Raw genomic sequence first — 24,674 nt, 5'->3', positions numbered from 1 at the left:
CTTCCTAGAATTGTTTTAGCATATTAGTATGATGATTTTCTGGTTTGATTGATGACCTTCTTATCAGTGAAAAATGCTCAGGATTTTTTTTGAGTATTGTTTACCTCTTTGACCGGTAGTTTGATCAAAAGTTTAAAGGCAAAAATTTCACTGAAATAAGAGGTTGTTTTACAGAATACAGCCACAATGACAGAACTCCTACTTATAATGTTTTCCATCCACTTTGAATGGCTTGAGATCTATTATTTCATACAGCATACAAACTACCTTACTTTACGACACATATTTGAGGATATACTTGTCAGAGTGCGGCAATGCGAAAGCGTAAGACTGAAAGAGAGAGAACGCAGAGAGAGGAGAGAGAAAGAGATAGTGGAAGATGAAGATCTGCTGTATAAGTGTGCTGTATACAAAGATATGCAGATATATACACGGGCGCAGTGCGCTGGACTGCGTGTCTCCACCTCGACGATGCAACCTACTGTTCACCTCGAAGTCCGCTGCAGTCTGCACGATCTCCTGTCTGAAATCTGCAAACAGAGACGGAATCTGCACGTATCTCCAGCCTGGAACCTGCATACTGAAGTGACTGAAAACTGCTGAAAAGTCGGCTATAAATAGCCAAAAACCAGGCGCCCAATAAATGCAGGTCGGCTGCATTTAATGCAGCCGACTGTCAGAAACAGGTCGGACTGCCACGTGGCAGTCCTACTGTACAGTCGACTAGCTGCCCAACTAGGTGCTCTGATCACTAACACCCCCTCTCAGAGCTTGGGCGGGGCAAAAGCCTGAGAGATCTTGCATGTCTCCGAAGTAGAGCCTGGTGAAGTGCCTTTGTAAACAAATCTGCAAGATTGTCCTCCGTCTTGCAGTACTCCACAGCGATGGTCTCATCCAAAAGCTTCTCTCTGATGAAGTGCTACTGGATCTCTATGTGCTTCGTCCGGGCATGGAAAACAAGATTCCGTGCCAAGGCAATGCAACTCTCATTGTCGCATTGCAGCAAAGTAGGACGAATCTAGGGGCAGCCAAGCTCCTCCAACAATCTCCGAAGCCACACAGCCTCACATGTGGTGGAAGACGCGGCCCGATACTCTGCCTCAGTACACGAAAGGGCTACCGTGGGCTGCTTCTTGCTACTCCATGAGATAACACCTGCACCCAAGGTAAAACAGTAACCTGTCGTAGACCGCCTGTGGTCCACATCACCAGTCCAATCCAAGTCGCTCCAACCTACAAGTACAAGATCTGAACCACCTGTGCCTGCTGGATAATGAATCCCTAAATCAAATGTCCCCCTCAAATACCGAAGTATCCTCTGGGCAGCCTGCCAATGCACCGTCTGAGGGTCACTCATGAACCCCGCCAAGAGCCCAACAGCAAAACAAAGATCAACACGAGTGTTGAGGAGCCAAATCAATGATCCAATCAACTGACGATAGCGGGAAGCATCCGCCATGGGAGAAGCTCAATGTGAAGTGGCCTTCCAGTTCAGATCCATAGGAGTAGAAATGGTTCGACAATCCTCCATTGCAAAAGAAACCAAGAGCTCCTGTACATATCTCTGCTGAGAGATGAAAATCCCCCTCTGAGACTGATAAATCTCATGGCCCAAGAAGAAATGGAGTAGACCCAAATCCGTCATCTCGAACGTCTGATGTAAAGCTGCCTTCGTCTCTTTGACCTTCTGTGCATGATCACCTGTGACAATCAAATCAACATACAACACAAAAAGCACACAACCAGCCTCGGAAGTGTGTATATAAAGCTGCGGATCGGCCTTGGAACGCCGATATCCCAACTGTGACTGAAGGAACGAATCAATCTTCTCGTCCCATGCACGCGGAGCCTGCTTGAGGCCATACAAGGCCTTCTTCAACCTGTAGACTTTTCCATCTGAAGATCCAAAGCCAGGAGACTACTCTACATAGATCTCCTCCTTCAAATCACCATTGAGGAAGGCTGACTTTACATCCAACTAGTAGACAGGCCATCTCCTATGGCCAGCCAAGGCAAGAACAGCTCGAATAGTCGCCATACGAGCAGTGGGGGCAAAAGTATCATGACAATCAATCCCTAGGCGCTGGGTAAAACCTTTACCAACAAGGCGAGCCTTGTGCTTGTCCAAAGAACCATCGCTAAGGTACTTGGTCTTGAAGACCCATTTGACGCCAATCACCTTCTTATTCGGGGGGCGAGGCACAAGATACCAAGTGCCATTCCTCTCAATAGCCTCCAACTCGGCTTCCACAGCTTTCTTCCATGGTGCGGACTGTAAAGCCTTCTTCACGGAGGTGGGCTCTCGATCCTCTATAACACGGGTCATCAAACAATAGTTAGAGCAAACAAGCTCCGTAGAATGTGCCTCGTGCCTCCGTGACTGCCCCGGACCATCCTGCGGTCCCCACTCCTCAAGGAACCCCTCGATCCCTGAATCACGGAGTGTGTCACGGGCCCAACGAGGAGGAGACCGGACCTCTCCTCGTCTCTCTCCATCAGCTGAAGACTCTGGGATATCCACCGGTGGTAACTCCTCGAGGGTAACCGGTGGAACAGTAAACTCTGTATCGGAAACAGAATCGGAATCAAAAGGCGCGGGCTCCAAAGGAACTGTCTCGGGAGCCCAACTCTCCCCTGGATCTCCAAGTACGGGATGCTCCTCACCTGCTGCTATGGCCGGAACCTCCACGAACTGCACATCTCGACTGGTGTACACATCCCGCTTGACGGGATCATACAAACGATAGCCTTGGGACTGAGAGCTGTAGCCAACAAACACCTGTCTTCGGGAAGTTGCTTCAAATTTATCACGATGAGCCTTGGGAATGTGAACATAGGCATCACACCCAAAAACCCTAAAATAAGAAACATTGGGCTTAGTCCCAAAGTAAGCCTCAAAAGGTGACATCCCATCAACGGCCGAAGTGGGGGATCGGTTAAGGATGTGGACTGCAGTAGCCACAGCCTCAGCCCACAGAAACTGAGATGTTTGTCGGTGCTCCATCATGGTGCGCGCCATCTCGATCACACTTCGGTTCTTCCGTTCAAGAATGCCATTTTCTTGAGGAGTGTTGGTATTAGCAAACTCCTGGTGAATATCTTTATCTGCACAGAAACGAGCAAACTCATTAGAAACAAATTCACCACCCTTGTCGGATCGCAAGGTCTTCAATCACCGGCCTGATCGGTTCTCCTCAAAGAGAAGCCAATCCTTGAAGTGGGAGAAAGCCTCTGACTTCAACGCCAAGAAGTAGGCCCATGTCATCTTGCTGTAGTCATCTACGATCAACATGAAGTACGAGCTCCCTCTCAGGGACTCGTTCCTCATAGGGCCACAAAGATCCGTAGATACAAGCTCCATCGATGAAGTAGACCACCGCGAAGCTTTGTTGGGAATCGTATCCCTATGCTATTTCCCACGAATGCAGGAGACGCATGGCTGCTTGCTCACCACTATGTCCGGTAATCCTCGAACAAGCTGTCCACGTGACGCCTTCCGAAGATAATCATAGTTGAGGTGACCAAACCGAGCATGCCATAGCTCTGACTGTGTCTGAGAGGTAAGAAGAAGAGTAGGGAGGGCGGTAGAAGACGTCAGTTTGTAGATGCCATTCTCATATCCTAATGAGAGAACCTTCCTCGGCCCACGATCAAGGACTCGCACTGAATCACTATCAAACTCCACCAAAAGTCCAAGGGAACAAATCTTGTGAACCGAAAGTAGATGATACCCTAAACCTGGCACATGCAAGACCTCTAAGGTATGGGTACCACCACGTCCATCGGGAATAAGCTGCATCTCACCCCGTCCTGCAATAGACACCGAAGAGCTATCTCCAATGAGAATCTGCCCACGCGAAGGTCGCAACTGGGCAACACCATCTGATGAAGGAGTCATGTGCCGGGAGACACCACTGTCAACGATCCACTCTCGAGTCTGGGGAGCTGTTATCGCAGTATCAAAAGCATTCGGTGTAGAGTCCTCAATGACAGCTAGATGAAGAAACGCAGCTGATGAGGGTGCAGCCACCGCTCCAGAATCCTTCATATCCTTCTTGTTGGTGTCCTTCTTGTCTTTGTCAGGGCAATCCTTCTTCCAATGGCCAGTCTTTCCACAAATATGACATGTGGATTCTTTGTCCTTGTCCTTCTTTGACTTGTTGTCCTCCTTCTTCTTTTGGTCCTTCCCCTTCTTCTGAGAGGCTTGACCTGTCAAGGCTTCCGACTTGGAAGCATGCTGTCCCTTCAGTTGTTCCTCTTGGTCCAAGACCATAGGAATCAGCTTTTCCCACCGAAGAGTGGACTCGCGCCCCGAAGCAATAAGGGCAGAGTAGAAAGCACCGAATCGTGGCGACAACTGGGACAAAAGTGTGATCGCCATGTCTTCGGAGGAAATCGGCTTCCCCGCATTCTGAACCTGCATCTGAAGCTATCTAAGCTTGTTGATGTGCTCCCGCAACGAAGAAGACTTGTTTACGGACAAGGTCCGCATCTGCACCTCCAAAGAAACCCGCTTCATAAGGGTCATCCGGTTATACATCTGATCAAGCTCCAACCATATCTCCCGAGCCACCGTCAAGTGCTCGATGTGGACTATCACGGCTGTAGTACAAGACAGAAAAAAGGAAAGAACAAATCCGGGCATTCAATTTGTCCCAGTGAGACTGTGCCTTGGCCAACTCCGCACAAGTATCGGAAGAGAGTTTGGACTCATCTCTCACCGAGGGCCGGTCAATCTCCTCCTATACAAGCTCCGCCAAATCGTAGGACTCCAGGATGGCCAACATCATCACGCGCCAAATGCGCTAATTGTCGCCATCGAGCTTTTGATCTGCGGGAAGGGCCAGTAAGACAGGCACCTTCCGGTTCATGATCGTTTGGAACTCCAAGTCAATCTCTGTAGACATCTTCACCTGTAATGCCTTCACAAACGCAAAAGTAGCCCCCTCTGACTGTGAAAACGCAGCCTGCTAGGGCTCTTTCTTCCGCGTCCCGAACCTTCTTCACCCACCGGAGGCGATGAAAAAACAAAACCTGCACTTGAAAGCTGAAAACTCAGCCTTCCTCCTCTTTAGACAACAGCAAACAGCAGCAAATCCACCAACTGGACTCCTTTCCCGCGCGCCCACGCTCGCTTCAGCCTTGTTCCGAGGCGCAGCCCTCCCACTCGCCCTCAAACGCTGGAAACGCAGCCTTGTGTCGCGATGGAAACTCCTCTTCAGGTTGGTTCTTCACTCAGCCAGCCCTTCTACTGCTTTGATACCATGTCAGAGTGCAGCGATGTAGAAGCGTAAGACTGAAAGAGAGAGAACGTAGAGAGAGGAGAGAGAAAGAGACAGTGGAAGATGAAGATCTGCTGTATAAGTGTGCTGTATACAAAGATATGCAGATATATACACGGGCGCAGTGCGCTGGACTGTGTCTCTCCACCTCGACGATGCAACCTGCTGTTCACCTCGAAGTCCGCTGCAGTCTGCACGATCTCCTGTCTGAAATCTGCGAACAGAGACAGAATCTGCACGTATCTCCAGCCTGGAACCTGCGTACTGAAGTGACTGAAGACTGCTGAAAAGTCGGCTATAAATAGCCAAAAACCAGGCGCCCAATAAATGCAGGTCGGTGCAGAAACAGGTCGGACTGCCATGTGGCAGTTCGACTGTACAGTCCGACTGGCTGCCCAACTAGGTGCTCTGATCGCTAACAATACTATCAACTAATGTATTCTACATAACAATATGTGCAACATAGCTTCTATGAGATGCTCTGGATTAAACATGATTTTTATGCCAGCTTCTTTCCTCATTGGTTGTGTCCAAATTCATGCTTATGTAACTAATAGCAGAGAACATGATATTATAGGCTGATTTGGAGGTCAAAAGCCTGCTGAGTTCTCTAGTGAGGGGTGTCATAACCATACTTGAAAGATAACTGTATAATATATAGTTTTTGTAAGATGTGACTAGTTTGAAGCACTCCTTTCCCCATTGGTGGTATCAAAATTCATGCTAATGTAACTACAAGGCACATGATATTATAGGCCAATTTGGAGTTCAAAAACATGGTGAGTTGCTGTCTCTAGTGAGGGATGTCATAACCGTACTTAAAAATGACCGTATAATATATTCTTTTTGTATATTGTAGTTGGGAACTAAACAAATAAGTTCTTGGTCAGTAATTTTATGTAGACCAGATTGGCACTTTTAAATGATATGATATCTATCCAATAAATCAAAAGCCAATTTTTGTGTTTTTTTAATGTAGTACTATGACTCAATTCTCTTTGCATTATTAACCTTTATGGATCATCTATCACTGCTTGAACTGTATGCTTTCATGACTAAGTTCTGTAATATCATTCAAATATGTACTTTAGGCTAGATTGGACATTCATTGCTGAAAATCTTTTGCATTTACATATTTCATAACTAGTTCTCAACAAAAGAAAATATTGATAAAATTCCAATTTTAGTATAAAGAATCCTTTTTCTTTTTGTAGAGGAAGGGCACTCGCATATTCAATTGCTTCAACTTGCCAAAAACTGTACACAATGATATTGGGGATGGTCTCACTATCATGTAATAGTTAAATTCAGAGTTTTATATTTTTCACATATACTTCTGATCATGTAGAATCTAGATCTATGCCTAGAAAGGATATTCCAAGTAATGCACTTCTAAATAAGATAGGATTGTTTTCCTAAACCTTAGAAAGGACACCCTTTTTTCATACATCAGTACCAAACTAGAGGATTCAGTTTTGTGCACATGACTGGGTTTTGATTTTGGCTTTGGCACTGCGCAGATTGCAGAGGCAGTACTAATGGATCAAGGTATCCTTACGGGCTAACTCACCTCAATGGAGGTAGCTCTCAAGCTAATTGGCAGCTCCCCTCTAGCCTCCACGAAAGGCATCATTTACATGGTCCCGTGGTACAATGGCTTCACTATTGAGAGCTTCGTACTCCACGACAAACTCCCCCGTTATCTGGTCACCCTACTATTCCCTCAACTAGCAATCAAGTTCCAACAATTGGTAAGGATTTTGGGCACCTCTTCAGCACAATCTTTCCCCCTTTGTTGATACACTAACGACTATAAGGGTCCCAAAAGTGCAGGTGGCAGTGAAAGATACCAAGAAAATACCCAAGGTTTTAGAGATCAGGGCTAGCATGCACACCTTTAGACAACAGATTATTGTGATAGGGCAGCCTAGTCAGTGCTTGCAATGCCATCCCTTTGCGCACCAGGCAGTAGAGTGTACCCACTTTAGTGCTAAGGCTACACAGCATGTAACCAACCTTTTGTATATCAATTGTTACCAAGACATATTGGCTCAATAATTAAAATTAATTTAATGCTCATATATTTTGAAAGCCAAGTTTTATTATTTGAGTGTTTTAAAATATGATTAAATGTCCACCTTTCTATTCAAGAGTGGCCAATGGCTAGAACACCCTGTAATTATACTTGGGTCGTCATTGACGAGACACCCAAGAGAGATTAAAAGTTTAGTCAAGCGATCAAATTGACTTAAAAGCTTAGATGACTAAGACTTTACACTCGAATAGACACATTGACTAGAAGCCCATATAATGAGTGGTTTCAAAAAGTGAAACTAGATGCTCATGATCAAAGAAACAAACCATGAACTAGTGAACCTATATAATGAAACTCTCTAGAATCTAAATTTAGCAATTCCTAAAATTTAAAAGGTTATTATTTTTTAAAGTTGCTCAAATGGAAATTATGTTCATGTTAAAGGCTTCAGAAGTTCAGAAGGAACAATTTTGTCTTTAGCGGCTATCTCACATTCTTAACCATTTAGGGGATTTTTAGAGTGCAAGGTTTAGAAGCTTCTTAGAGTAACATGTGGCATCTAGAATAGAACGTGTATCATTTTGAAGAGACTAGTGTCCCTACACTTGTTATTTTCAGCAAACACTTGTCATTGTAGGCTCTAACTTCTTTTTGAGCACCCAAGCCCGCACCTATGTATTGGAGGTCTCTCTCTTTATTTCGAATAGTTCTCACACATGCTTTGTACTCTCCTATCTCTCTCTCATCCAAAAAGCACTTTCTACTTAGTTTGATATAATTCAAGCACCCAAGGAAGAAAATCAGCTTGTTACCCAAAGTATGTAAAAAATCCTAATTTTCAAAAGTGCAACAAATCAATCCTTTTGTGTATAGTTCAAGCACAATGTCCATGGTTTGCTTCAAAAAATTCCAATAAAGGGGAAGAGGCGGGTTCCCGTCTCAAGGTGGTGTCGACTCTCTCTCTCTCTCTCTCTCTCTCTCTCTCGTAATGGATGTTATATTTATAAAGTACTAAACATCAAAAGAGTTACAAAAGTCATGGCAAAGACACAGAGGAAATTGCCATATGCCAGGGAAGTAAGTCCTCCCGAGAGAGTAAGTCAGAGTGCCGAATGAGATCTATCTGCCAATGCAAGAGACCTTTAAGCCTAGTAATATGTCCCTGTACATTAGCGGCTGAATCAAAAAGAAAAGCATTCCGAATGGTCCAATTGTGCCAACAGCCCCAGTATCTAAGAAAGTGAAACAATATCTTTATATGCGCCTGTGCCAGTGTGGGGAATTTAGGCCGCGCAAAAACCCAATCAAAAGGGCTTAGTGCAAAGCCAACCACCCCTCGCCAAACTGCTAACAAGAGTGACCAGATTTTCTTAGCGAGAGGGCAAGAAATAAATCAATGACGGGCCGATTCCAGACTGGTGATGCAAAAGAAACAATTGCTGTTGGAGATTCGACGCTTGGAAAGGGCTGAAGCAAGAGGAAGACCACCAATCATCACCCTCCAAAGAAAGACCTTGCATTTGAACGGTGTCTTGTTCAACCAGCCCTCCATCACAGTTACCTTCCACCATGACTGAGATTTACGCAATCCCCATACAGTATTAGCTTTAGTAGCCAGCCATTGATGATCTTTAATCAGAAGATGATGCACCTGGTTAGCCGAGGCCTTTTCCAAATTCAAGCGGCCTACAAGGTCCCAATCTTGCCAAGGATGATCCAGAGCAAGGGCAGGAAAGGGTTGTCTGCTCTGGAGCACCATTAAAAGTTGTCCCCATAAATCACAGTATCCACGAGGGATCCTGAAAAGCCTCCTGGCTATACGAAAGGAGATCAACACATTACGACTATGTTTATGCTTCCACCGCTGCTCCACTTCTGACATGGTATCAGTTTTCAGATTTGTGTTTCTGCTGTGTTTTATTGCTGATTTCAGGACTGTTTTGTACCCCTGCTGATCAGACGACTGTTGTCGCAGCCAGGCGACCTGCTTTGGGGCTGTTTTCAGCCTGCGTTTTTTGCAGTTTTGCCATCGTCTGCTGCCTACGCACCCTCTGCTGCCTGCGTTTTTCATCTGCAGCTGCTGGTGACAATTTTCTACCTGTTTTTCTCCTGTTTACAGCCTGCGTTTTGCTGATTCAGCATCTCTCGTGGCTGGGTGGCTGTTAATTCAGGCCGTTTTTGCTGTTTTTGGCAGTTTCTGACTGATTTTTTTACTTTCTGCAGCCGATTTTGTCTTCTATTGATCAGATTTTGGGTTATATTGCATGTGAACTCTCATTTTCTGCAGTCTGTGCTTGTGTTTTGGCTGTGTTTCCTCTCTACCTTCCATATGGCTCCTCCGTGCACTTCCACTGATGATAAGTTACATGGACCTGATTATCTCACATGGAGTGCTGTCATGAAAGCTTGGTTTGTGCAGAAGCGATTATGGTACATCGTCTGTGGAGCTCTTTCTCGCCCTCTCCATCCTTTTCCTCTTCCTGAAGACTTTGATGAGGGCAACCATGAGGAAGCAGTGCTTACATGGGACTCGGAAGATGCCCGTGCTTACTCGGCGTTGCTTCGGTGTATTTCTAAAGCGGTCTTACCGGCGGTTACCTTCTGTAGGACATCTCCTGAAATATGGCAGAAGTTGCAGCAGATGTACGAGGCACCTTCCACCATGCGGGCAGTCACACTTTATGGCCAGCTCCAGCAGATGAAGTTTGAGCCGAAAGATACTATTCAGTCTTTTCTTCTTCGTGTTACGCAGGTACAGGACCAGCTTCGGCACATGCAATCTGCTCTTCCCGATGCGCATCTCATCGGGACGGTCCTCTACAAGCTCCCCCCGGAGTTTGATGGAGTGGCCAATGCTTTGCGGGCGCAGACATCATCGACTCCTGTCAGTTTTACACATATGACCTCGATGCTTCTTGAGCATGAGACATCCTTGCGATTACATGGGCGGCTTCCGGCACATTATGGAGGTGAGGCTTATGTAGCTTTAGAGAGGGGTGACAGGAAGAAGAAGTCGAAGGCCCAATATTACCACTGTGGCAAGAAGGGACATTTGCGGAAGGACTACAAGACATTAGCGGCTTCCAGGAAGAAGAAGCACAAGAAGAAGCGGGATGTTGACTCTACCGATGAGTTCTCTCCTTCATCAGACTCCGACTCAGATCCTCCGACCAAGGTGAAGTCCAAGGCACGGAAGGGATCCTCTTCTTCGGATTGCGGGAAGGGCTTGGTGGCCTCTTCCTCGGCTGCTTTCTAGTGGTGGTGATGAGGTCGTCCCTCACGACTCTCTTGTGCCAGAGAGGGAGTGTGAGCGGGTGTTCAGATGGGGCAGCCGCACCTCATCTATACTTTTATACAGGTGCACAGGTTCCAAAGAGGGACGTCCCTGACGCATCGCCTTCAGTCTGGCGGAATCAAATCTTGGAGCTGGGATTGACATCCAGGTTCATGATGAGCTGGTTATCTGATAGAGAGCGGGAGGCTTTCGTCTGGAGCTCACATGAGGGGACACTTTGGCGGTTCGGCCAAAGGCGGGGAATCCATGGTCACCTATGTTCAGGGGCATTTTTGACAGGATGGTCTTGTATGCTACTGCGAGACATTGATGATGGACACAGAGACATGCTATGATCTTCTCTATTTTCAGGTGTTTGGTACAATCGACATCGACATCAGGTTCTCTCTGAGGCACCTTGGTGGTGGCTTGATCACCCACTGCTTGGGTATCTATGGTTCTACTTGGTGGTTCTATATTGTATAGTTTCTGATCCCTTTTCATTATCCTATTGTATTGTATCAGCTCACCGATGATCTGAGAGAGGGTGTTAGCAGAGTATTTGTCAGCTCATGTGTAAGTCTGAGCTTGATCTGGGCTGGCCATTTTTATTAGGTATTTTAGGTATTTTTCTGGTGTGGCATTTTATGCCAGTGGAGCATTTTATGCACCAGTCGGCCAGCATTAATGCTGTCTGACCAGCATTATTGCTCCCCACTTTTTCAGCCTATTTATACTCAGTGCTCCTCCTCAGTCAGAATCATCATCTTCACCATCTGCAGACTCTATGGAGAGAGGAGCCAGAGCCATTGCCAGTGCCAGTGTCCACGCAGTCAGTGACTCACTGTTGTATGCGACTGTCTCGTATTCAGATATATGGATTCCATTTCCCATGCATACATTTGAGTTCTCATCTGTATCGTGTTCTTTCTTTCTTTTCTTTTTGTCTTGTGTTTCAGCAGTTTATTTCAGCACATGTTTATGCTTCCACCGCTGCTCCACTTCTGACACCAAGAGCTCCGAATTTGGGTATCACCATGCACAAGCCCATGATCCTCAAGAAAATAACGGGCTATAAAGACCCATGGGTGATGATCCAAGCACATGGCACGAAAAAGAGACCAACGGAATGCCAGCATATGAGTTTCAGCATCCAAAATAGCCCCACCACCCATGCGTTTGGGGGTACATGCATGCGACTAAGAAATCCATGAAATGCCTGCATGCAAGGAGTCCTTCTTCTATAACATGAAACGAATGTACTGAGTAAGAGCATTCAATGTAGTAGTAGTCCAAGGCAGCAATGGCAAGAAATATGTGAGCATTGGCAACATAATTGTCTGAGCCACTTTGAGGCGAACATGAAAGGGCCAAGCCTGTGACTTCCAATACAGAAACTTAGCTGCCAGTTTCTGTGAAATCCACTCTAGTAGTTGCTTCGGCCGAACATCAACACCCAAAGGGTACCCAACATGCGTGACAATGAAACCACGGGAAACAACAATTCCCTACCAGTCCAATGACTGCAAATCTGACTCCGTGCAACTAAGAATGGCTGATTTCAAAGCATTGATATGAAGACCAGAAGCATGACCAAAGAGAGTCCAAACATCTAATACTTTGCGAAGATTATCCTTGTCCGCATGCAAAATCATAAAGCTGTCATCAGCCAAGGATTGACCAATGAAGTGCTGTCCAAAAGGAAGGGACAATCCAGCCATCTGAGTAGAAGCTGCCATATGGGATAACATCGAAAGAACTGGATGAGTCGCAAGGGCAAAAAAGAGAGGACTCAAAGGGCAACCCTGTCTCACAGAGCGTGCAAGGACAAAAGGCTTGGTAACACCACCATTCACCATAACTCGCGAAGAAGCCATAGCACTAATGGTGTAGATCAAACGAGACATCTGAGTGCCAAAGCCCATAGTAGACATAAGTTCTGCAATGAAAGACCAGTCTAATTAATCAAAAGCCTTTTCCAAGTCCAATTGGATCAATACCACCTTCTAATGAGAGTGCCTTGCATAGTCAATAGCCATTTGCATATTTAAGACATTATGCAGAATGTTTCCGCCCTTGATGAAACCATATTGAAGAGGATGCACAATGGTGGGAAGATGCTTGTGGAGCCAATTCGCCATCACTTTGGAAAAGATTTTATACATAGAACCCATCAAAGAAATTCGATGCCACTGTTTCAACATAGATGGCGAAGGAACTTTTGGAAGCAGTTTGATAAGTCCTTTCCATGAGGAAGGCGTGAACCCCGTTTCCCAAACCTGCTGAAACATAGCCGTCAATGGTTTCACCAAGCGGGTAGCAAAGACCTCAAAGAATTCATTGGTGAGACCATCCCAACCAGGACTTTTATCATTGGGCAAGTGTAACAAAACATCCATAACCTCCTCCTCACGAATATCTGTCTCCAATGTAGTATGCATATCATGCGAAACCTGATTGCGGACCAAATCATAGAAAACTGAGCGGGCATGAGTAATTTGGTCAGAAGATGGAGAAGTAGAACCAAGAAGGTCTAGAAAATAATTCCTACACATATTCACAATAGTCTGAGGATCAGTGACCATTTGGCCTTCTGCATCATGGAGCCTAGTCATATTCTCTCGAGCAGGGGATGCATAGAGAGCTTGAAAGAACTTATGAGTCTGACAAGCACTATCTTGTAAATTCTCAGTCAACTTTTGCAATTTAGCCTGCTGATAAGATTTCAATTAAAACTCTTTAATAAGATCAGCCAAGCGCATAGCCAATGGCAACAAAAATGCATCATCTGGAGTCTCCACCAGTAGGGAACGAACCAAAGCCAGTAATTCCTCCACTGCTTGTCAACGCCGCCGACAAAGGGAGGCATGATGAATCCCGTACTGCCGGACAACCCGCTGCATATTAGAGAGCAATCATTCGAAAAAAGCATTGCCCTCAAAGGAGAAATCCAAAAAAAATCTATCAATCAATTGTTGCATATAACCCTAAAAGATTGAATGCTTCAAATAAGATGAATTGAAGCGCAAAGGGAGTCTATCCAGAAATTGCTTAAAAGGTGCAATGGGTTGTGCAATCATCTCCAGCTGTAGAGGAAAATGGTCCGACAAGGCATATTGCTACAACACTTTCATTTCCAACATCTCAGGAAGAAAAGCATCATCCTGCATGATGTACATGCGGTCTAACCGCGACCATGTAGTAGTATACTACGCAGAATGAAAAGTAAACCCTGTAGAAGAAGGGTGTAGCCATGACCAGAGATCTTGCTTGAGTACGGCAAGAGCAAACGCATTCCACATACGGCATTCCGGAGTGTCCATCACCGAATGCTCTGATGTGAACTGTAAAGGAGCATCACACATATTAAAATCCCCCATCAAAAAACCCCGTCTACCAAGTGACAAGGAGGTGTGCAAAGTATTCCAAAGATCCCGGCGGGACCATAAGATTTCTCCTTCAAATAAGACTTCAATCACTACAAAACGACCATGTACATCATTTTTAATAAGCACAGGCTGATATTTCTCATGTACAATCATAAGCACACCAGAATAATGCATGGCATGTGTCCCTGCATAAAACAAGCGAAACCCATGACAATCCACAACTTTGCCTGCTTCACCGTGACTCTTGTGCTCAACAGCACACAAAACATCCCACTGATTCTCATGCAATAAACTCCACATGGCATATTGCTTATTGCGAGAACAAATGCCTCGCACATTCCACGTGGCTATCTTCATGTGTATTCAAAAATCAAGAACGAGGCAAAGCTTGCCTCGATTTAACCTTTTCTGCTAGAATGTCAAGGACTCCCTCATCCAAAAAATCAGCTAACACGGCAAAAGAGTTTCGACGACCAGATTTAGAGATAGACGGAGTATCTACTGTCTTGGAGAAGGAACGGGGATAACAACAATCCCATGGGATAATCACGTTACCTCTAGCATCAAAAGCCAACTTAGCAGGTGGGCCCTTCGGACCATCCGTATATACTTTCCGAGTGGGCTGATTGCGAGGACCAGAAGAAACCATAGCATGAGTAGTGTGCTCTGAAGGCAACATGTCTTTCCTGCGCATATAAGTACGCAAGGAATCTTGTGAAGCATTAGGCACAGTATCCACCATACCAGCATCAAACCTTTTACCTTTTTTGGCACGTACATCGATCCAGTCATTGTCACGGGAATCCAAACCCGAAACATGTTGTTTGCCTTTATCCAAAACTTTAGGTGGCTGGGTCGCATCCTGCGACAAAGCATCAAGCACCATATCTTCCATAGGAGGCAAAATATGCTCAGCATCTGAAGTCGGTTGCTTCGCTGGACATTCGGCCATAAAATGCCCCAATTTACCACACGAAAAACAATGCCCTGCAAAGTTACCCCATTTCAAACAAAAGTGCAAAGGATGCATGCCAGAGCAATTAAGACGTAACCAAGCAGGCCTTTTCCAAGCAGTGTCCCATAACATACACAAACGGTTGCGATTCGTGGCCCTTAGGCTCGGGGGAACCAAAATAGTGCCTACAGCGGCCATGGCATCCTTTAACAATGGCCAATAGATAGCCGGACAGTTTTCCACTTCAATCCACACCAGGCATTCGCGTTGAAGCAAACGCTGAAAATCTACCATTGGGCGCCATGACACAACATGGACCAAACGGCGATCAAAGAACAAAGGCAGTTTAGTCAGCAGATCGGCACGATACTGCTCGGATTTCAACAACACCTCAAAAAAGCCTCGGGGCCCAAGAAAAATCTCTTCAACACACTCCCCTTGTAGTAGACTTTGCAGCCACTGGCGAATATAGGAAAGCACTGGAATCCTACCAGTGAAGAAAAGTATAACAGCACGTTCATAAAACACTAAGAATGAGCGCAACACATTTTTAGGATCCACAGAGGCTTCCAGAACATCTTCAGTTTCCGAGCCAAAAAACGCTTCATGATTATGTTGAACATAATCACCAAGCAGAGTGTTGGCAAACTCCAACAAATGCTCCCAGTCAACATCCTGAGAATCCACAGAATCAGAAGCAACCTGAGCATAAGAACGTTCCTGATGATCCATTGAGTCTTCCAAAGTGTGCTTGGTGCATTTGCCCGCAGGCTGGAAGTGAGGAACAGGTGGCATCTCCTTTGTGCAAGGAACCATATCCTCTGGTTCCTCTGTTTCAGAATCCGGACCAAGGGCTGCAACCGTTTGGTCAATAAAGGCCGTGTCCAGACCAGCCATGTTGTATCACCACTTTAACAAGAGATCTGAAGCTATTTACAGGGTGCACTCTCTGTCTCTGCGCAGGTTGATGCACCTCAGGTCCTCTGCACAAATCTATATTCTGCGGTACTGTTTGTACAGACTTTAACACAATCCGTCTCCTTCTGGGATTAGAGCAAAGCATCACAGACCGATCCTCGGCGTCAGAGACAGGGCAGGGTGCCAAAGGAATGTGAGGATGCAGATCAGATCGATAATGATAGACAGGTGTGCTGAGACAGAGTGCGAGTAGGACTGAAAATGAACCTCTGGATGGCCAGGACAGGATTTGAAGTGGCAGACAGGGAAGACGAGACCCTGCGCTAGTCTACGATGAGAAGGCAAGTGTCTCCACAGCCAAGGTCGTATACCAGGTCGGATAAGGTCACACGAGCTAGCTTCAGCATGCGACGAGGTACGTTGAACGGTGCAGGCACGTAGGGTACCAGACGAAAGGCAGTAGGCTCCACAAGTCTGCTGGGCAAGAAGTCGAGGGCAAGGCTTGACGTGGACATCAGGGCAGCACGAACGCCACGCTGGTCTGGGGGAAGATCTCCCACAGCGCACAAGAGGCTCGTCGCCAGGTCACGGGGGAGCCAAATCCGCTCTCTCTCTCTCTCTCTCTCTCTCTCTCTCTCTCTCTCTCTCTCTCTCTCTCTCTCTCTCTCTCTCTCCTATACCTAATTTTCATGGTGATAATTAATCAAGTTGATTAAGTTCAAAGTATTGTCATTTTCATGTTCTTTTCCACGCTTATATTGGCATCAAAGCAAGGACTTCTTCTTTGTAAGAACTTTTCTAAGGTGGTAAGATCTTTGGGCTCAATTTTCTCACCATGTTAAGAGGCAAATAGAAGAATTTTGGTGAACCATCGAAAAGCTCTCAACACTCTATATCTATATTCTACTCTGATTATGAGAAGATACAAAGATACAAGGAGCTGAAAGCCAATCCAAAAATTCAAGCTTTGATAGAGAGAAGGGATAAAGTATGGGTTGAAGCGAAGATCTTTGAAGATTTCCTTACGGAGAAGGCTCTTGAGACAAATGGTGTTACGGCTGCAAAGGCCTACCTTAGCATGAAAGGTATCAATGTTATTGATGCAACCAAGTATATGAAACCTTAGCATGAAAGGTATCAATGTTATTGATGCAACCAAGTATATGAAAGGTTGCATCACCTATCATTAGAGTATCCACCCAAGCAGTGACTTCAAATTCTCATCATATACAAGCTTTCTTCTCTTATCCCAAGAATCTCTCCATGGAGAAGAGCAAGGAGAAAGTCAAAGAACCTACTATTTCTATGGTAGACAAATCTCCAAAGATGCTTTTAACAAAGAAAAACAATGCTAAAAGAGGCTTTAAGCCTAGAGAGAAGAGCGTCAAGTTTGGCATTTTCTATGGTAAGACATTTTTAAAAAGTCGTCTTTTACTAGACAATTTGATGCTACTTTTGGTGATGAAGATTATATAGAAAAATCAAAGATAATGATGGTTAAAAATCATCTGAAGGATGCGGCTTTAAATTGGTGGCTCAAAGAGATGTTTAACCAGAAGTTTCTACCTTCATCCTTTTAAGCTTATGTGCAATAAGAATGGGATGAGCTGAAGCAAAGCCATGGAGACAATGTTTGAGCATATATTAATAGATTTGCAACTATTTTTGTTATGAGAACATGTATTTTCGAAACCTCACTTAACATGTGGATTAATTTTTAATCACATGATTAAATAAATGTTGCACATGTAAGGTGCAACTCGGGTTAGAGTAAATTTACGAGCCCGAGACCCAAGAAAATGACGAGATGTCAAAGGCAAAAGTTGCTACAAGTTATGTTGCACACGTACTTGGTGGCATTTGGTGTCAATCGTTGGCCTAGGTCATTCATTTGGCCATAAATGTCAGTTGGTGATACTAGAGATGCGGCATTTAATGGTACCTAACCTTGATCTAATGATCAAAGATGGCACAAAGAAACTCGGGAGTGGAAGATGCCTAGCCAATTTAATTATTGACCAATCAAAATTTTTCTTGGGCACTGAAATAATTGTTAGATTAATTTTCAGTAATTAAAGGCTGAAAAGTAATATTTGATGATGGATGATGGATAATATTGGAAAAACCATTTGGGAAGGCTACCACTTGGCAAACTTGCCCATACAGGCTGGTAAAAGGCGGAAGAAGAGGAAAAACGAGATCATTCTCGCTATAGCAAATGTGGGAGAGCTATGAGCAACCATGGCCAGCCTATTTTCAACCATTGTAGCCAGCCACGAGTGAGTTTTGAGGAGGCGATTGTAAATTCAACCCTCCACAACTAGGCGATTGCATCCAGGTACAAGATGACAACCGATTTGGATGTCTTAGCTATAGACAACAGCATTTAATGTTGTTGTGGTAGGGCAGCAGCTGCATATGACTGATTTTCAGTCATTCTTCACAACAAAACTTTGAATTTTCTCTCTACAGCTTTCTCTCTCATCTCCCAACCATTTCACAGTCTTGCTCCGAAGATCTCAGCATTTGGACCCTTGGAGGCTGAGAAATTACAAATTTCTCTACTGTGAACCCTAATTTACAACAGAAATTAGGGTTTAGCAATAGCCTCAGGAAGCATGCTAGAAATTGGAAGCTCCAAGACTTAGATTTTTCAAGGCTGAATGTGAATTTCAGCTAAATTCAGCTAGAGGACTAGCCAGCCATTGAATTTGGGGAATTTCCATCATCTATGAAGTGGATGAAAGCAAATTAAGTGCCCAAATCAAGGGGCAAAGCAAATTGAAGACTTGCTTGTCACTTTGAACAGCAAGGGGAGTTTGGATTGCGAAGGGGATCGGGAGAATCCCATTGTAAATCAACTTCTTCTTCAATAAAGCTAAAGAAATACCGAAAGGGGCGCCAATTTTGGGGCCAATCGAGTGTGCATTATCCAAGATCAATAGGTAAATTTGTATTTTCAGATTTGCATTTATTGTTTGCTGCTGTAATTAAGTTGTAATCAGGGATTTACCACCCATCCACGGAAGGAAGGTTGGCTTCAATTTCTTTTAAATTTATATATCTTAATGAAGTCCCTTCTCGCAATATGGAGATGAGAAAGTTTATCCCTGGATTACATTCAACAGTACGGCAAGCTATCAAGATGACAAAGCCTGATACTTTGAAAGCAACCCAAGATGCGGCTCCAAAAGCTGAAGGACTCCATATGCTATGGATGCTTGGTAAAGCCTCAAATGAAGAACCACAAAGGAAGAAGACCAAGATGTTTCACCAAACGAAGTCAGATAAACTAGAACTAAAGCATAAGGAAGGAAGTATACCACCTTTGCCATTCAAAAAGAAGCTATAGTATCAACAATTAGTAGAATATACAAGAGAAGGACGATGTTTCTCTTATGGAGAAAAACGACACATGGCTGGTCAATATCCTAATAAGGCAAAGAAGGAAAACCAGCCCCAAAAGACACCTCAAGCAAATGTTATACCTAAGGAATCCTTGCAATAGGATGAAACTCTGTCAGAGAAAAGGAAGCTTTTAATGGCTTGGGGTAAGATTGATAATCAACCTGTTCTCATTCATTTTGATACAACGGTTACATATCATTATATCTATCCTCGGATTTTTGAAGCTCTATATCTACCAGAGCAGAGGTTTAAAACACCAGAAATGTCAGGTGTTGATTTTTAAGGAATGGAATCTATAGTTACTCCCATTCTTGGGAAACTATGAATTGAGATAGGAGATTATGCAAATCATAAGAGTTTTATCATGGAAGATCTTGGTCATTGTGATGTTATATTAGAAATACCTTAGCATAAAAGAATAGATCCAGCCATTGACTGGAATCAAAATAAGTTTAGATTCTCTTTCAAGGGTAAAAATGTATCTTTTGATATGGGAGTCAAAGGGAACTCTATTCTCATCTTATCCCATGTACAAATTTGTAAAGCAATGAAAAAGTCTATTTTCTCAAAGATTTTTGTAAAGCGATTGAAGAGTCCATCTCAAATATGAATGAGAAACGAATGAGTTTCTTAAAGGAGTATGAAGATTGTTTTGCAAGCACTTTACCTAACAAGTTACCTCTAGGGAGGCCAAAAGATCATCACATTGATCTCATTCCTGGAAGCTCACCTCCAAATAGGCCACCCTACAATGTGAGTCCAATACAACAAGAGGAGATTATCAAGCAAGTGAATGAGTCATTGGAGAAGGGTGTAATAAGACCCAATTCCTCACCTTTTTTCACTCCGGTCCTCTTAGTGAAGAAGAAAGATAGATCTTGGTACATGTGCGTAAATTACAAAGCCCTCAATAAAATAACAATTTGAAATAGGTCTCCCATTCCACGAATTAATGATATCTTAGATAGATTGGATGAATCCAAAGTATTCAACGAGATCAACTTCAAGAGTAGCTACCACCAAATAAGGATTGCTCCTCAAGATATTCATAAAATAGTATTCATGACAACTTTTGGTTTGCATGAGTTTCTTGAGCTACCATTTGGTCTCACCAACGCTCCTGCAACCTTTAATAGAATGATGGAAAGAACCTGTAGAGCACATCAGAAGTTTACAGGTACTTTCTTTAATGATATTTTGGTTCATTCAAAAGATTAAAAAAAGAATAAGAAACACTTAAAAGTAGTATTCCAAGAACTCCATAAACACAAACTTTACATGAATGAAAAAAAGAGTGAATTTTTCCTAGAAGAGATTCACTACTTGGGCCATATTGTATCTAAAGATAGAATTCAGATGGATCTTGAAAAAGTCAAGACTATTGTAGAATGGCCAGAATTGACTAGTGTTCATGAAGTTCGAAGTTTCTTAGGATTATGTTCTTATTATAGAAGATTCATTAAATGATTTGTAGTGGTTGATGGACCATTGCATGATTTAACCAAGAAAGTAGTGGCATTTTAGTGGACCAAACAAGAGAAAGAAGCTTTTGAAGCTCTAAAATTCTATATCAACAAAGGACCTATTCTGATTACACCTAATTTGTCAAAACCTTTCTTTATGGAATGTGATGCTTCAAGAGATTGCATTGGTGCACTCTTAAACGAGGAAAGGCGGCAATTACTTATGCAGGCAAAAGGTTGCAAAATGCAGAAAAGAATGCTACTACCTATAAAAAGGAGTTAATAGCCATTATTCAAGCTTCAAAAGATTGGAGACACTATCTTTTAGGTGGAGAATTTCTCATCAAGACAAACCGTGACAATCTGAGACATTTTCTTAACCAACCAAAGATTTCTAAGAAGCATATTCAATGGGCCAATTATTTAGCTCAATTTAACTTTCAAATATCCCCTCCGCACTTACTCCCATTGCCAAGACGTATTCTCTAATGCACCCACGGCTCAAGTTCCTACTACAACCTCAAAAGCACTCATGTGCTTCCACTTTGAAGGTAAAATGGAAGGATAGCTAGATGAACTCTGACTTGGTGAAAGATAAATTGATGATGTCTTTGGACGGGTCTTCCTTTATATCCTTGGTGGGAGGTGTTGCTCTTGAAACCTTATCATGAGGGATGTTGGATCCCCTAAGACCCCCTGACTAGGACCCATTACAAAAAGGGGGGGGGGGAGGGGGAAGAGAGAGAGAGAGTTGGGAGGGGGCGAGGGGGGGTGGGGGAGGGGATGGGGGGGGTTTTGATAACATTTTGCTTCGTGGATATTACTATTGTACTTTGCATCATTATCCATCTCATCAAGATGATTATGATTGTAAGGGTGCTTAGACAAGTCAACAATTATCCTACAAGGGCATTGTCCAAGTGGCACCATTGCATAGCATTTTGCATAATTCTGACATATTGTATTGCCCTTTGTATTATCCCATGCATTGATAACCTATTTTTGTAAACATGCATTTGTGTGTATTTATCCCTCTTTGGTTAGAGAGGAGAGTGGTCGACTCTCAATCCACCATATTTACAACAGCTCACATGGTAGTTTCTTTGGGCAGTCCCTATGGCAGCTCTATATACATACCACCTATACCTTTCCTTTTTTACTGGCATCCACAAGTAATCGTGATAGCTTGTCTATTTCATGGTGTATTGGATCTAACCATCCCTTCTCATTTCCCAAAGGGACATTGATGCTTGATAGGACACAAAGGATTACTCCAAAGAAAAAGGTTCAAGGTGGTTCCATCTGTCTTTGGAGATCTTGATAACCCTTTATTCGATGCCTTGCCCTCTCTAGGGTGACCCTTTGGGCTCCCTTGGTAAGATAACCATTGCCTCTGTAGTCTTGATAGGCCATTGGGATGCCTTGGGATAATTAGGCTTGAGAGGGAATATAAAGCTAAAACAAGCATCCGAGGCGGATTAACTCTTATTACAGTCCTAAAACTCAAAATTCCCAAACTTCCATTAGAAAGAGACCTATTCCTAGAGATTGTCTATGCCCCATCCTAATTTGGGAGAATCCACACTTCTATAGTCAGATATGAAAGATACAATGTGGTACTAAATGGTACCTTACAATTTTATAAGATATGATACAATATTGATACTTTTTTTAAAAAAACTTGTTTTTTTTTGTTTAACTATAAAGATAGAACACATGTTTAAAGTGAAAATATGTCATTATAAAATAAGATGAATACATGAGATTAACAGCAAAAATTGGCATATACTAAGCCATCACAATTACATGCGCAACATGCAGTACAATAACATATATCATACATGGATCGTAGACCATAGGTACGACTCAAGAGTTGATACAGTGATACAAATAACGAGGCATTATTATCTCATCATTATCATCACAACCATCTGAGTGCTCGTCAAGAGAGTTTAAAGATAGACTCATCGGCATCAAATGATGAGACAATCTCATGCTCATCCTCACTGATGAGGTTACCATCATCATCAAATGATGGCTTCCTAGGCAATGGCTATGTAGGCAAGAGGGGGATGTCATCATGATACACAAGATAAGAGCTACTAGAGCCCCACCTCATGTATGTTTGCAAACCACTCCTCATCAATATCAAAGGACGTCGAATGACCATGCCTTTGTTGCTAGCTATTTGAACTCCTCGCCCATGAGCACACTGAGTGTAATAAGTGCCACAAGTATCTGCTACTATAAACTCTCTATAGAAATTTGCAAAGATCATCTCCTCATCATCATCAATCTCCTAATATACACTTGAAAGACTGTCGCCCATCAACTTGAATGTATCAACATTCACCTACACAATGCACATAAGATTGTAAATACTAAATTGTAAAGTATAAAGTTCAAAACAACAAATCAAAATCTCACTTATCATTTTAAATTTATGAATCATGATTTATGGTTAAGTGTTTACCTACTTTGGACTATCCATGCTCGTCATGGCCCTCATCATGCATAAGTTAGTGTGGCAATAAACTAGCCGCTCTAACTATCGTATTGGGGGTAAAGGCGCCTGTACCTAGCCACCCATGTATTAGTTACACTGACAGTACCCCCATACCCGCACACCTATACACTGCAGGTGGCAAGCGCCCATCACTCTCACTTTATTCTTCGTTCTTTCAATGGCATTTGAATAAAGGGAAGGCCAGTCACACATTATGACTATTGGAGTTCCCACATCTTGTGCATCTCTCTCTCTTGCTCTTGCTCCTTCCACCATAGCTCTTGCATTCGCTCCGTGCTTCCACTTTAGGGCTCACTCTCTTCAACTGGTGATAGAGCCATCTTCCTTGAGAGCTTAAGCCCGCCGACCTGGCATTACTTCACAGCTTGTGGAGAAAAGCTTCAATTCACAATTTCAATGGCAACCACCATGGATTCTTCATCTTGAGGCATGCATTTAGCTCTATCTTCTACTTGGCTTCTTCCTTCCCTTTGCAACTTGTTCCAGGGCATTACTCAGTTCATTTGAGCACCTTAGAGTGCTTCCAAAACCTCAATACCATCAGCAGGAGTAGTAATAGGAGCAGCAACATCAGCGTGATTTGTGTTTATTTGTTGCCCCCTCCTTCCTGATCAGTCTGCCCCATCCTCCAGCTCTTAGCACTCCTCTTGGCTCTTGGCAATCTTTGGAATCTTTCCCGAAATCTTTGGTATGAGTTTGCGCATCACTTGGAGCTCTTGGGTTCAACCATTAGCTCACAGTTTATGACAGTTTGCTGTACTACAGTTTTGGACAGTCCTTCACTCATTGTCAAGAGGTCATTTTTGCTTCTTGAGATGTCTATTCGATGCCGAATCATAAAGGGATGTTATGCCAATTTATTGGAATGCTATGGAATTACAGAGGTTTTTACTGCTGTAATAAGCAGGACTAAGTGTGATTTTATCAGTGAAACATATGCCTATTGCTCCTGGGTGCTTACCGATTATTCAAGGTGATGTACCAATGCTTATGGTTCATATTATATACTTGGTTATGCTTCCAGATTGCCTTTGAGCTGAGATTGGAGCTTTAAATATTGACATTGATTGTCATTCACTATTATGTATGGTTATTTGATGCTCCAGTATAAGCGCTTTGCAAGTTACTTGGGTTGGATGCTCGCAGATATATGCTACTTGGATCTTGGATGTATGGATGCCTTCCACATGATGCTTTGAGCTTTGTTTGCTCATCTTGCATTCGACTTTTATTCCAGTGGAAGCCGCTACTTAATACTTGGATGTTACATTAAGCATTTGGTTATGCAATTGAGCTTGAGAGTCTCACAGTGAGACCGTGGGACTTAGTGACATGTACATGCTCTTGTCATGCTTTATGTACACAGAGTCGATGCTTAGTGGGCTGATCTCACATTCCTCTTGGGCCTACACCTAACTATGTC

At 43.5% G+C, this 24,674-nt stretch overlaps 1 protein-coding gene across 1 annotated transcript in view; it reads right to left on the bottom strand.

The window, feature by feature from the left end:
• LOC148033471 (uncharacterized) overlaps nt 1-24,674 on the bottom strand; it is a 40,560-nt gene that overhangs the window by 6,063 nt on the left and 9,823 nt on the right. The gene's annotated exons all lie outside the window — the stretch shown is intronic.

This window comes from Lygodium microphyllum, chromosome 7, assembly GCF_053477565.2.
Source record: "Lygodium microphyllum isolate KBCC chromosome 7, Lygodium_microphyllum_v1.1.10, whole genome shotgun sequence".
Classification (NCBI taxonomy): domain Eukaryota; kingdom Viridiplantae; phylum Streptophyta; class Polypodiopsida; order Schizaeales; family Lygodiaceae; genus Lygodium; species Lygodium microphyllum.
Note: the sequence above shows the minus strand (reverse complement) of the source record. Positions and strands in the feature narration are given on the sequence as shown.